General features: G+C 47.4%; 1 protein-coding gene across 2 annotated transcripts in view; it reads left to right on the top strand.

Annotated features, from left to right (window-relative positions):
• MAP3K2 (mitogen-activated protein kinase kinase kinase 2) overlaps window positions 1-15,802 on the top strand; it is a 2,021,635-nt gene that overhangs the window by 103,763 nt on the left and 1,902,070 nt on the right. The gene's annotated exons all lie outside the window — the stretch shown is intronic.

The following is a 15,802-nucleotide window of genomic DNA, read 5'->3' as shown; positions in this document are numbered from 1 at the left end:
CCCTTCCAGGTCTTCTCAAGCCAAACCCAGACACAGCAGAAACCCCAGGTTTCAGTCCGAGGGGACACACAAGACTAAGCAGTAGGGGGTTCCTGCACCCAAATCAGGGAGTAGTAAGACTCCCCCCTATGGAAAACTGTCTCAATGTCTTGCTTTTAAAACTTCCAAGCACTTCTCAACTGAATGCTCCTTTAGGCGGAAAGATTGGTCTGCAGGCCAAAAACTGGGATCTCGTTACCCAGGACAAATGGGTTTTAAATATAGTGTCCCAAGGATACAGATTTCACTTCCACACCTTACCAACACCAAGTGGGTGGTCAGATCTACTCCCAAATCAGTGGGCAGAGGCCCAAAATCAAGTACTCTTCCTCTTCTAGTACCAACTGAATAGCCCCCATGCTTAAGAGAGAAAGGGACAAGGTTTCTATTCAAGACTTTTTCTGGTACCCAGAAAAAGCAATACATGGCGTCCTATCCTGAACCTTTCTACTCTATATACCTTTCTGGTGATTCCAAAATTCAAGATGCTGACTCTTCACCAGTTGCTTCCTATGCTAGGCAAAGATGCATGGCTGGCAGCACTAGACTTAAAGGCAGCATACCTGCACATCCCTATCAGATGTTCGTGTTACACTGCGGAAGTCATCACACTTGGATTATCCTGCCATCAGGCGGTCCCGTAGTCGGCCAGAGTTCCAAAGTCTTGGTCCAGCGTTGGTTGCTGTCCCTTCCTCCCTGACGTCAGTGCGCCAGGGGTATAAAAGATGCATCCGATGCCATTTTCTTCAGTCTTTCTTGCCGCGCGGTGCCCGAAGCAAAAGCAGTTCGCAAGTGCCAGTCGGCCGACTCCTGAGAGTTTCGAAGTCGAATTTCAGATCCGAAGTCTTCAATAAAGCTAAGTACCCCGTTGGGGAAACTTTTTTCTTGCCTCAGACCGATGTCAAAAAATAGTTGTATTTCTTGTGGGAAGCAAATACCTCATAAGGACTTCCACACTCACTGTATTCCATACCTCGGCCTTGATCACGACGTCACTAGTTGTTGGTTTTGTGCTAGATTTAACAAACGCACTATAAAACGACGATGATGTTCATCGTGCATACAGCTGCAGTAATCACAGATGGGTTCTCTGCCGTCAGGCGGGTCCTCGGTCGGCCGAATTCCAAAGTCTAGGTCCGGCGTCGGTTGTTGTCGCTTTCTCTCCTGACGTCAGTGAGGCCGGAGTATATAAGACACAGCCGACGCCATGTTCTTCAGTCTTTTTTGCCGTGCGGTGCCCAAAGCAGAAGCAATTCGCAAGTGCTGGTCGGCCAGCTCCTGAATTACGAAAAAATTGGAAACCGAAGTCTTCATTAAAGCTAAGTACCCCGTTGGGGAAACTTTTCTTGCCTCAGACCGATGTCAGAAAAAGTTAATAATTGTATTTCTTGTGGGAAGCAAATACCGCATAAGGATTTCCATTCCCTCTGCATACCTTGTTTAGGCCCAGACCACGACGTCTCGGGCTGTGGTTTTTGCGCTACTTTCAATAAACGCACTATTAAGCGTCGGGCGGAGTTCGCCCAACGCTATTTTGGTAAAGCCTTTGATTATAAAATGTCGTCGGAAACTCCGACTACCGTTTTGTCCAAAAAGCGCAAGGACAAGGACCGCGGTCCCCACCGACACCACGCCAAAACAGGCTACACGTGGTCCGGTTCTCAGCGAGACGCCTTTGCAGTCCCTGACTACCGACGACACTCCTTTGGCGGTGTCCTCTGTACCCGAGACCGCAGGTACCTCGGCCCTTTCCCAGACTACAACAACCGAAGCCATTGCTAATGTTGAGCCTCCTAATGTGGATAGGTCCACTTCCACCCATGGTGTCTTTAGACCCTCATCTTCTTTTTCTATTAAGGCCTTTACTAAATCCAAAGCAGCCAGGCATCCCAAGAGGCCTGTTGCACAGGGCCCATCTCCAGGCCCCATGCCTAAAAAACAGATGCTTAAAATGGCTGAGGATTTAATTACTCTTATCAGGGGTTCTCAACCCCCTCCAGACAAGAGACCCAGAGTGGAGGAAGATTCTCCCTCTTCTGATCAGGGCTCCATTTTATCAGAACATTCTGATGTAGAGGAACACACTTACTGCCCTTTTGAGGATTCGGATGCAGAGCAGTCCATTCCTTCTGTATCTCCCCCCTGAGGATTTTTCCTTTGGGGAAACCTTGCACACTTTAAGGGAACACTTCCATTGGGAAGGCCAAGACTTTTCCGATTCCAAGAAAAGACTTGGGGAATTTCTTTTGTTACCTCAACACAGACCTCTGGCGATACCTCCTGTTTTGGACATACTTGATGATGTTTATTCGGAGGCTTGCCTTAACCCGGATTCCCTGCCTCCTGCACCAGTCAAACCTGATAGGTACTACAGAGTTCCTAACTCTCACCAATTTCTCTACAAAAGCCATAATGCTGACCCTGAAACCATTTCTCAAGGCCCCAAGGGTTGAAGGCCTCTACTGCCAAGAATCCACTTCCTGCCGAAAGAGAGTCAAGATCTTTAGAAAGGTGGGGAAAAAAGGTATATACCTCGGCCACCCTAGCCATGAGGGCCTTAAATTGTCAGATGTTAAGTTGTCTATCTCGCCTTCATTCTTGCTGGATGGGTTCGGAGCCGACCTCGGCTCCGACTCGGCCACTCTAAAAGCTCGAGAGTTGGTTCCACCGGCTCGAGGCTGCCCCTATATCCCACAATGCTAGGCGTGAATTACCTCAGATCTCGTTTGCCGCTACAGCGATCGAGGTGTTGTTTTCTACCGGCTCCAGGTCAGTTTTAATTAGATTAGTCTAATAACTGTTTAAACTCCTGTCAGCTTAGTTTTTTCTCTTTTACTTTTAGTGTAGTGGATTTTTTATCCTTTCTACCCTTATTCAGCCCCTTTCTTCAAGAACTAATAAGTTCTTTCCTTAGGCCTTCGGGCCCTTCCATCCCTTACAGTGTGTGTATGTGTTTTGGTAGGGGTTTATATCTATATAAGCTAACTTTTCAGAAGTTTTAATTTAAATTATTTTTTCTGACAGTGTAATCGGTGTGTGTGTTTTTTGTGTGTGATTACACTTTCGGTTCCTTGAAAATGTCCAAGGATTCAAAGGTCTCAGGCTTCAAGAAGTGTGACTCGTGCTGTCAGAAAATGTCTCTGACAGACGGTCACACTTCTTGTGTGTACTGCCTGGGACCTTTACACCGGCAGGACTCTTGTGCTGTATGCCATGGCTTCAGCCCTAGAGTCCTGCAGGAAAGGAAAAACAAACTCATACTAAGGGGTTTGCTTAAGCCTGAAGGTTCCCTATCTGCTACCTCGGGAAAACCTTCCAAGGCTTCTAAGACCTCGACTCCAGCTTCTGAGTCTAGGCCTAAGGCTTAGAAGTCTACTGCTACATCGGCTCCGGCTGGGGCCGATGAGTCTTTGACTACAGCTTCTGTGGTTCCCTCTGCTCCGGCTGGAGCCGAGGTATTGGAGATTTCTGGGTCGGCTCCGATCAGACCATCGGAGCCGACATCTAGAAAGAGGTCGAGGTCACCATCCCTTGGCTCCGTTCATTCGGCGTCTCCCTTGCTGTCTGAACGGAGCCACAGATCTCACTCCTCCAGGTCATCGAGGCTCTCGGATCATGACCTCCAGAGGGTAGTGAGTCGACTTCTAAAGTCCGAGGCACTGGCCCAAATGCTTCAGAGCCCGACTCATCAGTCGATGCCTCAACCTATTCCTCTAAATATTCCTCCTCCGACTCCTTTGAGCTTGGAGCCGGGGCGTTTCGGAACCGAGATTGTGGTAGCGTCGGAGCCGATACATTTGTCTTCGGCTCCATCGTCGGCTCCGATTTCTTCTTTTGAGGAATCTCGGCGCCGGACTTCCCTCGTCGGCTCCGAGGGGGTGAGTGGCATCGGACCCTTGTCCGACCCCCTCTCCTCTCGGTGCTTCCGGCAGGTGAGTTCGGCTCCGACATCGGCCTCGAGCCATCTCTGTCGGTGCCGAGGGAGGTTCTCAGCTTCTCGGGCGGGGACCTCTGGCTCTGCCTGACAGGGGTGCGTCGAGGTCATGCGGTGTGTTGGAACCTTGTTCAACTCCACAGTTGGCTCCGTCTGCCCCTCCCTCTTGTGCCTCAGGTTATGTCTACTCACTCCCTCATCCCAGACCGCAGAGAGCCAGCTCCTCAAGAATCCCCTGTGGGGATCTCATCCTCTTCGAGGCCTCCCTGAATTGGCAGGAGCCCCTAGGAAGAGAAAGTGTAAGAGGAAGCACATAGACTCACCTGAGTCTGTCACCTCTGACACAGATTTAGAGGATTCGAGGGTTCCCCGTTCCCCTTCTGAAGATGTCTCCTTTGCGGACATTCTAGAGATCCTGAAACAGAGGGAAATTGGCCAGCCCTTAACCCTTCGGAGGATGAATCTGTGTATCTTGAGGCATTTGGCTCTCGCCCTTCCACCTCCTGGGTGTCCCCCCCTTTGATCCCCTCATGCAGGTGGTGGCAAAGAAAGCCTGGACGGCTCCTGACTCAGTGGACCCTACCCCCAGGAGACCTTCTAAATTTATAACAGCACCAACTGACAAACAATTTCTGACCAAAGGTGTTACTGTGGATGCTATGGTGGTAGCTGCTGCCACCAAGAAGGAACTAGCTGATCCTTCAGTGCCTGTTCATCCCCCTAACAAAGAATCTAGGTCTATGGACAGGTATGGGAAGCGGATGTTTTCGTCAGCGACCTTTGCAATGCGTTCGCTGAACTACCTATGCCATTTCACCCGTCTCCAGAGAGACTTGATCAAGGAAGCGAGTGAGATATTGAAGGATCCTACAGCTGCAGATTTTCAGGACAAAATGAACACCCAGCTAACTACCCTGAATTCGATAGCTAACTCCTCCATGCGTCTCCTTTCATATGCGGCTGATGGAGCGAGTAGAGCCGCAGGGACAGGTGTCGCCTTACGCCGGCATGCCTGGATGCGACTATGCAATTTTGCGGACCCCTTTAAAACATCTTTCACTAATTCCCCGTGTGATGGATCATCTCTCTTTGGTCCTCAAGTGAAAGAAACCTTGACTAGGTGCGAGACGGATGGCAAAACTATGTCTGCCGTCGGAGTCCGTTTTTCTACTCCTTCTAGACCTTACCCCAAAGGCCAGAAAAGTGGGAAAATGTGGTTCCGCAAACAATCTCAAGGGATTTTGCCTGGCGACAGAGTCGGTTCCCTCCAGAGGGAGAGGAGGGAACAATAATGGTAGACGCCGCCCAGAGGCAGAGGGGTCTGCAGAACCAGGGCAACCGAGAAACCTTACCCGATAAGCCCTTTCAGCATCCCTGAGGTGTTGCCCGACTGTCCACCTTCGGAGGCAGTCGGGGGAAGATTGTCACTGTACCCAGAAGCCTGGCTATCCCTAACTCAAGACAAGTGGGTACAGTCCATCATTTCCGAAGGCTATTCCATTCCCTTCGTTCGCATTCCAAACCAATCAAAAAAATCCCTTCCAGATGTTCCACCCGCTCAAAGGGATCTTGCAGCTTTGGAAATTTCAAAGCTGCTTGCAAAAAGAGCAATTCAGCCAGTTCCAGCAGACCAGCAAGGATCCGGAATCTACTCCAGGTTCTTTTTAGTTCCAAAGAAAACAGGGGACTGGAGACCAATTTTGGATCTCAGTATCTTGAACAACAAGATTTCGGATGGTCACGCTACAGTCCATCCTTCCCCTATTGGGAAAGGAAAACTGGATGTGCTCTATAGACCTTCAGGATGCGTACTATCACATAAAAATGAACAGACGCTCCAGAAGATTCCTCCGCTTCAGGCTGGGAACCAGTCATTTTCAATTCAGGGCCCTGCCCTTTGGTCTCACCACTGCCCCCCCGGGTGTTTACCAAATGCATGGCAGTGGTAGCTTCTCACCTGAGACGTCAAGGATTCCAGGTGTTTCCATATTTGGACGACTGGCTCCTCACAGCTCCCACCAAGCATCTTCTTCTAATGGCCAGGGACTACACCTTTCGCATTTGTCAAAACTTAGGCATTTCAATAAATTGCGAAAAGTCTGTTTTGTCGCCTTGTCGTACTATTACCTTCATAGGCGCAAATCTAGACACAGTCAGCATGTCTGCGAGACTAACAGATCAGAGAATAACAGACATGCACAAACTGGTCTCGCTCCTCTTCAGCAGCAACAGAGTCAAAGCCAGGTTAGTTCTGAAAGTATTGGGGATTATGGCGGCTGCCATACCTCTGCTTCCATTAGCCAGATTCCACATGAGAATCCTTCAATGGATGCTCTTCACACAATGGTCATACCAGCAACTTCTGATGTCCCACACCATTATGATTACGCAAACATGCAAGAATCATCTTCTGTGGTGGATGTCTTCCCCTCAGCTCTTCTTGGGAAGACCCTTTGTTCCTTCCCCTCCGGTTGCTACTCTGACAACAGACGCCTCCCTGATCGGGTGGGGGGGGGGCATTATCCGGGCAGAACGGTCCAGTGCTCATGGCAACCAGACGAATGCCACTTGCACATAAATGTTCTAGAGATGGGAGCAGTGCTTTTAGCGTTGCAAGCCCTTCAAGACTCTCTTCCCTTGGGAACGATAGCAATCCAGACGGACAATATGTCTGTAGTGTGGTATATCAACAAACAAGGCGGAATCAGGTCCTATCCCCTATGTCGAGAAGCACTCAGACTGTGGCAATGGGCGATTTCTTCTCAGCGGTTTCTGATAGCAACGCACATCCCCGGGAAGTCCAATCAAATCGCGGACAAGTTGAGCAGAGCTATCCTCATGCCTCACGAGTGGTCTCTGAAAGACTCTGTTGTGAGAGAAATTTTTCTCAAGTGGGGTCAGCCTTGCTGCGACCTTTTTGCTACTCCCCAAAACAGCAAGTGCAGAGATTATTTCACCCTATTCCGTTACCAGGCCAGCCCAGCAGAGACGCTCTAGTCCAAGTTTGGCCCGGAGACTTCTGTATGCATTTCCTCCCTTCCCACTAATCTCTCAAGTGATACAGAAAGCTATCGCTCAGAAGGCCTCATTGATCCTCATTGCTCCTTACTGGCCTCGACAGGTTTGGTTCCCCTTTCTACATCAATTTCTGTTGGAGCAACCTTGGCATCTGGACCTAGTTCCAGATCTTTTGATCCATCAGTCGGGTCAGTTACATCGCTCCCTCCCCTCTCTGAACCTCACTGCTTGGTTCCTCCAGTTCCAACCTTAGCCAGGCTTCCTCAAATATCTCACTCGTTCGAGATATTTTGATAGCTTCCCATAAATCTTCCACTCGAAAGATTTATCTGAGTAAGTGGAAACGTTTCGCCTATTGGGCTCAAGGAAGGGACTTAGATCCTTTCACTGCTCCCATCCATATGGTTCTTGATTTTCTAGCTGAACTCTTTCATGCAGGTTCATCTCCTTCTACTCTCAAAGTTCAATTGGCAGCTATATCTAACTTTCATTCATGTGGGCATTTCAGAGTCTGCCATAATGTCCCACAAGCTTTGCAAAGCCTTTTTGAAGGGAGTTTTTCTACTCAGACCTCCTATAAGAAATCCTCCTCCTCCTTGGGACCTTAATTTAGTTCTCAGTTCTTTGATTCTCCCCCCTTTCGAACTTGCAGCTTCCTGTTCTTTAAAATTGCTATCATGGAAGACTCTCTTTCTGGTAGCTATTACTTCAGCTAGAAGAGTTTCAGAACTTCATGCACTCAGCTGTCGACCACCATATCTGTTGTTCCACAAAGACAGGGTATCCTTACGAACCAACCCGTCCTTTTTACCTAAGGTAGCCTCTGCTTCTAACCTAAATCAAAGCATTGACCTTCCTGTGTTTTTTCCAGGATATTCTAATAGGTCTGAACAAAAACTGCATTGGCTAGATGTTCATCGTCAGTTAAGGTACTATTTGGATAGGACCAAACAATTCAGAAAGACTGACCAGCTGTTTGTCTCTTATGCGGTAGGCAGAAAGGGACTTTCTGTTTCCAAGGTATCGCTATCTAGATGGCTAACATCTCTGATTTCAATTGTTTATGAAATTAGACACCAAAAGCTGCCTAACAAACCTAAGGCCCACTCCACCAGAGCTTTGGCTACTTCTATAGCCTTCCAAGACAGACTGCCTATTGACACCATTTGTGCAGCGGCTACTTGGGCTACTCCTCACACTTTCATTTCACATTATAAGTTGGATTTAGCTTCTAGGCATAGAGCTAACTTTGGTACCACTGTTCTCAAGAGTCTGTTCTGTTAGGCCACCCGGGACAAGGTGCTAGGGACTTGGTCCCATCCAGCAAGAATGAAGGCGAGGATAGACAACTTAACATATAGAAGTTATGTTCTTACCATAACGTTCCATGTTAGTTGTCTTCTTCTCGCCTTCTTTCTTGCGTCCCACCCTCCTTCTCCCTGGCCTGGACAGACCTGGAGGAGTTTGATTATGACCTCTCTTTCTACCACCTCTTTGCTATAGCTATATGCTCTGCGGTGCATATTTTTCCTGGATCAGGCTTTAGGTCACCTTTCCTCTTTCCCTTTGTTTATAGAGGTGGACACTGTTTCCAGTATTTCTGGTTGTATTTTTAGCTGGACCTAGCTCACAAACGAGATCTGAGGTAATTCACGCCTAGCATTGTGGGATATAGGGGCAGCCTCGAGCCGGTGGAACCAACTCTCGAGCTTTTAGAGTGGCCGAGTCTGAGCCGAGGTCGGCTCCGAACCCATCCAGCAAGAAAGAAGGCGAGAAGAAGACAACTAACATGGAACGTTATGGTAAGAACATAACTTCTATTTTCATATGCTTAAATATCAACAGTTCCTGTTACCACAATTAAGGAATAAAATGTCTCAACCTGAACAACCAGATTTGAAGGAGTTGCAGGATTTGATGCATAGTGCAGAGCAAGTGGGTAAACACACTTTACAATGTGGCTATGATGCCCTGGAGACCTCAAGTAGAGCGGCTGCTACAGGATCAGTCATTCGCAGACATGCCTGGCTTAGGGAACAAAATTTGCCTGATCATGTGAAAGCTAAACTTTTAGATGCTCCTTTACAAAAGGATGTGCTGTTTGGTACTAATGCTGAGGAGATATTACGGAAAATGGAAGAAAAATCCAAATCTATGCAAACTGTCAAAGCTTTTTTACAGGTCCAACCACCACGTTTTAGCAGAAATTGGCCTTCAAAAAACTGGTCCTTTCCAGCCACTGACAAGCCCCAAAGAGGTAGATACAGATGCACAAGGGGCAGAGGGCAATCACAAGGATCATATAGAGGCCGACAATGGCAAACTCCAGCACCAAGAGGTGGCAAAGACAGTGCACAACAATACAGGAAACAAACCCAATGACTCCCTCATTTCCATGCCAAGCAGGTCTCAGCTGGCAGCACCTTTGGGAGGAAAGCTAGCATTATTTGCAAGAAATTGGCATATTGTCACAACAGACAAATGGATCCTGGACATTATGAACAGAGGCTACAAATTTCAATTCCACACTCTTCCAAAAATGAGAGGCATGCCAAACCTGCCACACAATCAAAGGGCAGAGGCACAACTACAAATTTCAAAGCTCATAAGCATGAGAGCTATTCAAGAGGTACCTACTCACGAACAAGGTCAAGGTTTTTATTCAAGACTTTTTCTGGTACCAAGGAAAGGAACCGACTGGAGACCCATTTTGGACTTATCCATCCTAAACACATTTTTATAACAAGTATCACCACCCGCAGGTAGCAATAAAACACATTTTTACTCGTACCAAAATTCAAGATGCTCACATTACAGCAGCTTCTTCCCATGCTGGGCAAGGAGTTTTGGCTGGTAACATTGGACCTCAAGGAGGCATACCTGCATGTCCCAATCAGACAAAGCTGCAGAAGATACTCAGATTTCTTGCAGGTTCAATCCACTATCCATTCTCTGCATTGCCCTTTGTGAATACTCTGGGCGCAGTAGATAAGCCAAAGTGCCTGGCATCAGTGATTGCCTACTGCAGACTTCAAGGGATACAAATTTACCCTTATTTGGACGACTGCCTGATCCAAGCGGACAGCAAGCGCATACTTCTGGAACATCTGGCTTATGTAACACGGTTACTGCATTCTCTGGGATACACAATCAACAAAGAGAAATCCAGGCTAACACCATCTCAGAAAATAACTTTCCTGGGTGCCAACTTGGACACAAACACCTAGATGGCCTATCTTACACCAGAAAAACAGGGGCAACTAACTCAGTACTTCAAAATACTAGCAAAATGTACCAGGCTTACTGCAAGGAAAATCCTGCAGGCTCTGGGCTTCATGGCATCTTGCATTCTTCTAATCCCATGTGCAAAGCTGCATATGAGGAAACTTCAATGGTACCTAAAAAACCTATGGTCTCAACACAGTCACAGTTTGGAAACAATAATACCAATAATTCCATGTTTGCAAAAGGAATTTCTATGGTGGGCCCAAGCATGGCAAGCAAATACAGGCCTCCCATTCTGCAAGCCTCAAGCAAATCAAGTCATCACAACAGACGCCTCAGATTACGCCTGGGGGGCGCACGTGACGGACAGGTGCATTCAGGGCAAATGGTCCCAAAAGGAAAAGCACCTTCACATCAATCAAAAAGAAATGCTAGCAGTAATAAATGTAATTACAGCTTTCAAGGACTTCCTGCATCCAGGACAATTACTGATAAGAACAGACAACACCACAGTAATGTGGTACATAAACAAACAAGGAGGAACACATTCATACCCCTTGTGCAGACTAGCCATGACTCTTTGGAACTTGGCTCTGGAATGGCAAATCGAACTTCAAGCACAGTACTTGCCAGGATTGGAAAACACGCTGGCAGACAATCTAAGCAGAAATATGACAGATCCACACGAATGGAAGTTGCATCCTCAGGTGTTTACAGAGATAATCCAAGCGTGGGGGAGGCCAGATATAGATCTTTTTGCCTCCCACAGGAATCATCAATTGGAAAAGTTTTGTTCAAGGACCTTTCATCCAAAGGCCTGGAGAGTGGACGCCCTTTCATTCAGTTGGACAGCATGGACAGTTTATGCATTCCCACCTCTGCCTTTTCTGCCCAAGGTGCTTTTGAAAGTAAGAGCAAACAGACCGAAGATGATACTGATTGCTCCAGATTGGCCAAGGCAACACTGGTACCCGCTCCTGAGGAGCCTAACACATACTCCTCCCTGGTCCCTGCCTCTAATGCCTCTTCTGCTGACTCAGCACAGCTACAAAACTCTTCACAGTCAGCTGAAAACACTCAATCTCGCTGCATGGAAAATTCCTTAACACCACAACAGACCCTACTCTCCAAGGAGGTGCAGGATGTCATTTTGGAGGCCAGAAGGCCATCTACTAGAAAAGCTTACTCCGCAAAATGGAAGCGGTTTTGCTCTTGGAACGAGAATAAAGGCCAGGACCCTAGAAAACTGAACTTGCCTCAGGTATTACAGTATCTAGCTGAGCGGCTGAACAGTGGACTTTCATTTTCTTCCATAAAAATCCATGCCTCAGCCATTTCTGCAGAATTCAACACGGATCCTCCTTTATTTTCTCACCCACTCTTACGACAGTTCCTCAGAGGGGCTAAGAATATAAGACCACCAAGGAAACAACCATTACCAGCCTGGGATCTTAATTACATACTAGAAAAATTAACATTGCCTCCTTTTGAACCAGCTGCCTCAACAGATTTGCAATGTTTGTCCTGGAAAACAGCCTTCCTTCTGGCTATCACTTCAGCTCGTAGGGTTTCGGAACTACAGGCCCTCATGGCGGTGCAGCCCTTTCTCATCTTCCATCAGGACAGGGTTGCCCTTTCTCATCTTCCATCAGGACAGGGTTTCCTTTCGTACCAACCCGTCATTTATGCCTAAAGTGGTATCCAGGGTAGCTTTAAATCAAGCCATACACCTACCTACCTTTTACCCCAATCCCCAAAACAAAGGGGAAAGGCTGCTACACTCTTTAGACATCCATAGGCAGCTACGTTATTATTTGGACAGAACAAAGTCCTTCAGGAAATCAGAACAACTCTTTGTGTCCTATGCTGTAGGGGCTCAAGGGAAGCCAGTTACCAAGCAGACTATTTCAAAGTGGATAGGCCACTGCATATGGTTTTGTTATTCCTACCATGGGAAATCTTTTCCTACAGTTATCAGATCACACTCCACCAGGGCCACAGCTACCTCTGCAGCCTTCCTCAGAGGAGTTCCTACCAAAGATATTTTGGAGGCAGCCACTTGGAGTTCTGTACATACTTTCACAAAACACTACCACCTGCCTTTATATTCCAAAACTAGAGCAGGCTTTGCCACTGCTGTGTTGCAGGGCATTCTGGCTCAACCCAGTTCCTCCTAGTACCTACCACCCTGTGCGTAGCTTTGGGACTCTACCCATCTGTGATTACTGCAGCTGTATGCACGATGAACATAGTACAGATGTCCTTCATGGATGCATCTGCAGTCATAACAACTGGGTTGTCCTGTCGTCAGGCAGCCCTTCAGTCGGCCGGATTCCAAAGTCCGGGTCCGGCTTCGGCTGATGTCGCACTTCACCCGACGTCATCTCTGTTGGTCTTCGGGTATAAAGGCATCAGCCGACGCCATTTTCCTCAGTCTTTCTTGCCGCGTGGCGCCCGAAGCAGAAGCTGTTCGCAAGTGCCGGTCGGTCGGATCTAGAGATTACTTCTACCGAATACTACTTCGAAGACTTCTAAAGCTAAGTACCCCGTTGGGGACTCTTTCTTGCCTCAGCCGATGTCAGAAAAAGTTAATAATTGTTTAACCTGTGGGAAACAAATACCTCATAAAGATTTCCACTCTTATTGTCTGCCTTGTTTAGGCCCAGCCCACGTAGCAGCCTGTTCGGCCTGTGCTTCTTTCAACCGACGAACGCTTAGGCGCCGGTCGGAGTTTGCTGAACAGTTTTTCGGTTCTGATTTTGCGTACATTATGCCGTCGGATCCTCCGACTACCCAATCTGCCAAAACGCAAAGATAAAGACCGACACTCGCGGTCCGCGGTTTCGCCGAAACCATGGTCAAGCAAACATGAGTGTCTCGGTTTCGCCGAAACCGAAAACTGATCAAAGTACAGCTGAATCTATCTCTACAACTGAGGCCCCTGCTACCACTCTTGAATCGGCCTCAGAAATTTTATCCACTACGGTGGTTGCCACTGACTTATCAGACACCATTCCCTTGGATGTCTCTACCCCAGCACGTGGTGCTGCTAGGCCTCCAGCAGCCATGTCCATTAAGGCCTTCGCCAGGGCTAAAGCAGCCAAGACTACTAAAACAGTGCCTGTTAAACCCCTACAACCAGGCCCTCCTCTAGTTCTCAAATGCTTACTCTGGCAGAAGATTTAATTTCATTAATTAGAGGATCTCAATCTCACCCAGACAGGGCCTCTCAGCCCCCAGAGAAGAGACCTAGGGCAGAGCCCCCTGAGCCAGGTCCTCTGATGATTCTGCCGATGAATCAGACATAACTGACCAGCCAGAGGCTCCTTTCTCCAATTTTGAAGACTCTGATGCTGAAGAATCCATTCCAGCTGCTTCCCCACCAGAAGAATTCTCCTTTGGGGAAACCTTACATGCCATGCAAGAGCAGTTCCAATGGCAGCAACAGGATTTTTCAGACTCCAGAAAAAGACTTAGGACCTTTCTGCACCTTCCACAGCACAGGCCCTTAGCTATTCCTCCTGTTCTCTCTGTGGTGGATGATGCTTTCAATGATGTCTGCTCCGCACCAGATTCTTTACCTCCAGCCCCTGTCAAACCAGACAGATTTTACAGGGTACCAGACACTCATCACCACCCCGAAACTATATCCCAGGGTCCCAAGGCAGTAGCCGCGACCACAGCTAAAAACCCTATTCCTTCTGAAAGGGAAGCAAGGTCATTAGACAGATGGGGCAAAAAGGTCTACACTTCAGCTACTCTCTCAGCTAGAGCTTTAAACTGTCAGTTTCACATGATACAATACCAAGAGTTTATGCTTGATCAGTTAACTAAAAAGCTAACCACTGATGAATCTCTTGATAAGAAATATGTATTAGAAATGGTAAATAACATACAACAGGTTAGTAACCATTCCTTAAAATGTGGCTATGATGCACTGGAGGCTTCATTTAGATCAGCCATGACTGGCACAGTGATAAGAAGGCATGCATGGCTAAAGGAGCAAGCTTTACCGGATCATGTTAAAGCTAAGTTGCTAGATGCTCCTATGGATAAGACAAGTTTGTTTGGTACACCTGCCCAGCAGGTTATGAAGAAAATGGAAGAAAAGGCAAAATCTGTTCAAACGGTTAAAGATTTCTTGCAGGTTCAACCCCCAAGGTTTAGCAGGAACTGGCCTGCCAAAAATTGGTCCTTTCCTGACTCCACAAGATCTCAAAGGGGCAGGAATAGACGTTCCAGAGGCAGAAACCAATCCAGAGGAGGTGCCTACAGAGGATGACAGTGGCAAGGTAACAACAGAGGCACAGACACAACCTCTGCCACTACATCAACACAGCCACAGTGACTTAACCCTACATCCGCCTACCTGGGAACAAATAGCAGCTCCTCTAGGCGGAAAGTTAACCTTATTTTCAAAGAACTGGCACTATATAACAAAAGACAAGTGGATTTTACAAACCATAGATCAAGGTTACCGGTTCCACTTCCACACTTTACCAGTCAAAAGAGGAATGCCAAATCTACCTCCAAATCAAAAAACAGAGGCTCTACAACAGATAATGCAGTTAGCAAACATGAGAGCTGTGGAAAGAGTGCCAACAGCAGAGCAAGGAAAGGGGTTCTACTCAAGACTATTCCTAGTTCCAAGAAAGGAAAAAAGTTGGAGACCAATTCTGGACCTGTCCACCTTAAATACATACATCATTGTCCCAAAATTCAAAATGCTGACCCTACAGCAACTTCTTCCCATGCTGGGCAAGGAGTGTTGGCTGGTAACTCTAGATCTCAAGGAGGCATACCTGCACGTCCCCATTCGACCAATCTGCAGAAGATACCTCAGATTTCTTGCAGGATCAGAGCACTATCAATTCTCAGCATTGCCCTTTGGCTTATCTACTGCGCCCAGAGTATTCACAAAATGCCTGGCATCAGTAATCGCCCATTGCAGACTACAGGAATTCAAATTTACCCATACCTGGACGACTGCCTGCTACAAGGGGACAACAAAAGCAAGCTGACAACAGATTTACAAAGGGTCATTTACTTGCTACAAGCACTGGGATACACAGTCAATTTACAAAAGTCAAGGCTGATACCATCCCAAACAAGGACATTCTTGGGCGCGAATTGGACACAGTAAAACAAATGGCATTCCTAACTACAGAAAAACAAAAGAACTCCTCTTTACTTCTTGGCACTAACAAAACTGAACAAGTTAACAGCAAGAAAAGTACTGCAGGCCTTGGGCTTCATGGCATCATGCATAATCTTGGTCCCACTTGCCAGACTACATATGAGAAAACTACAGTGGTACCTAAAGAATTTATGGTCCCAACACAGACACAGCCTAGAAACAGAAATCCCACTAATTCCATGCTTAAAACAGGAGTTCCTATGGTGGGCTCAGGCATGCCAGTCAAACCCAGGGCTACCATTTCGCAGATGTCAAGCAAGCCAGACCATCACAACAGACGCTTCAGACCTAGGATGGGGGGCCCACATGCTGGACAAATGCGTGCAAGGATTGTGGACACAGGATCAACTTCACCTGCACATCAACCTAAAAGAAATGCTGGCAGTAAA

This window comes from Protopterus annectens, chromosome 6.part0, assembly GCF_019279795.1.
Source record: "Protopterus annectens isolate FY-2018-M chromosome 6.part0, PAN1.0, whole genome shotgun sequence".
In the NCBI taxonomy this organism is placed as follows: domain Eukaryota; kingdom Metazoa; phylum Chordata; order Ceratodontiformes; family Protopteridae; genus Protopterus; species Protopterus annectens.
Note: the sequence above shows the minus strand (reverse complement) of the source record. Positions and strands in the feature narration are given on the sequence as shown.